The sequence below is a fragment of the Cryptomeria japonica genome, chromosome 3, assembly GCF_030272615.1.
Source record: "Cryptomeria japonica chromosome 3, Sugi_1.0, whole genome shotgun sequence".
NCBI classification, from domain to species: Eukaryota; Viridiplantae; Streptophyta; class Pinopsida; order Cupressales; family Cupressaceae; genus Cryptomeria; species Cryptomeria japonica.
The window spans coordinates 650,659,370-650,661,107 of NC_081407.1; positions in this window are offsets into that span (position 1 = coordinate 650,659,370).

Here is a 1,738-nt window from a genome sequence, read left to right on the forward strand (position 1 = left end):
TATACAAGCATGAACTCTACCAAACATTTTTTCAAGATGAATCCCAAGTGAAGAGATATTAATTGTCAAAAATGACCAACTGGCTTTGTCAGCACTGCGGACCTGATGAATTCAATGTTCAGGCAACTCATGATGCCTTTCTTAAAAATATCAAACGATCTCCGTAGACCCTCAAATCTGAGGTATAGGTACCTTGAAGTACATATCAAATATTTGAATACTCATTTCGACCAAAAGTCTGACTGAGTGCAAACGGTGCACTCGTGAAAATGACAACTTTAACTGATACGGCAATGAAAGTACGGATCACTGAAACTGATGGCCTAAGAAACCCTTTTGAAAATCGATCAAACGGATTGGCAAGAGCTTGAAACTGGAAACATAGCTTGTCATTTATACCAAAAATAGCTTGGAATAAACATTCTGACATGACATTCACTGAGGCAACTTTTACACTTATGCAAAACAGGGCTCCGACTAGCAGTTGAAACATGGACTTGTCAAACCATACAAACTGCAAACAAATTGAGCTTTGAAAACTGAGAAAATGGATTCATAAAGACTCAAAAATTTGCATGCTGACTCACATTTATGCATAGAATCCAATCCATTTTTAATTTCATCATGAAAATCAACTAGGCAAAAGATATAGGAGCTCAAAGTAGGCTACTCAATAAAATCTGCATCTGTGCCTAAAATGCACTTTCAGCTCACCCCTTGAAATGGGTACCTAATAAATTGATCCAAACTGAAAACTGAAAGTTACAACACACTTTATTAGCCAAATGAAAGGTGTAGAACAAGTTTCCAAAGCCTTACTCCTTGAAAATCAACTGGCTCCATTTTACCCTCTCTCTAACTAGGCCATTCAAACTGACTCATTTTATGATCATTTGGAAATGCAAAGCAAAATTTTGAAATGGGCCTCTAAACTTGACTCAAATTTAATGAGTCCCAACAAGTAACACGTGCTCTTTAATTCACATAAGCTTATCCATGGCTTCCATATTCTTCTTACATTGGAGCTACGAAAACAAAAAGGCCACCTTTAGAAAAATGTCAAAGTAAAGCCTTAAAGTGTCAATTGTCTTGTGATTTTTTTTAGAAAACACTACAAAATATCTACCCTTCCTAATATGCTTTAAAACAACTTGTCTAATAGAGTTATAACATTGTTATGTATACCAAAACCAAAGATAGTTTCTTTCCAATTTAGCTCATGATAGAAGATGGAAGGAAAAAATTTAAACACGGCTAACCATTGCTTTTTAACAAACATGCATTCCCAAAATATATATCTCATATTCTCAACACATAGGCAAAAAGGGCAATTAACTGGCTAAACCATTATACGTTTCAATCTATCCCCAATAGGTAGCTTGCAATATAAAAAAATTTGGGCCAACACTTGCATATCAAAATCAATTTTTGAATTTCATATTTGAGCACCCATTTTGATCCAAAAATTTAGATAGATGAATGTGCATTTCCACTTATGATTAAAAGAAGAGGAGTAAGAGGCCAAAATGAGATGATCTAAAAATAAACCTTTTTCAAAGGAAAATAGTTGAATGAACTTGATAGCAACAACCCTCACACATCTACACACAACTCTCACATGGTGGCTCACACCCACACACCTATGCTATTATTTCAAACAATGATAAGTTTTTGCAGACTTCATGTCAAAATAGTGACAAAAGCAGAATAGTAAATAACCAAATTTTGTAATAGAACA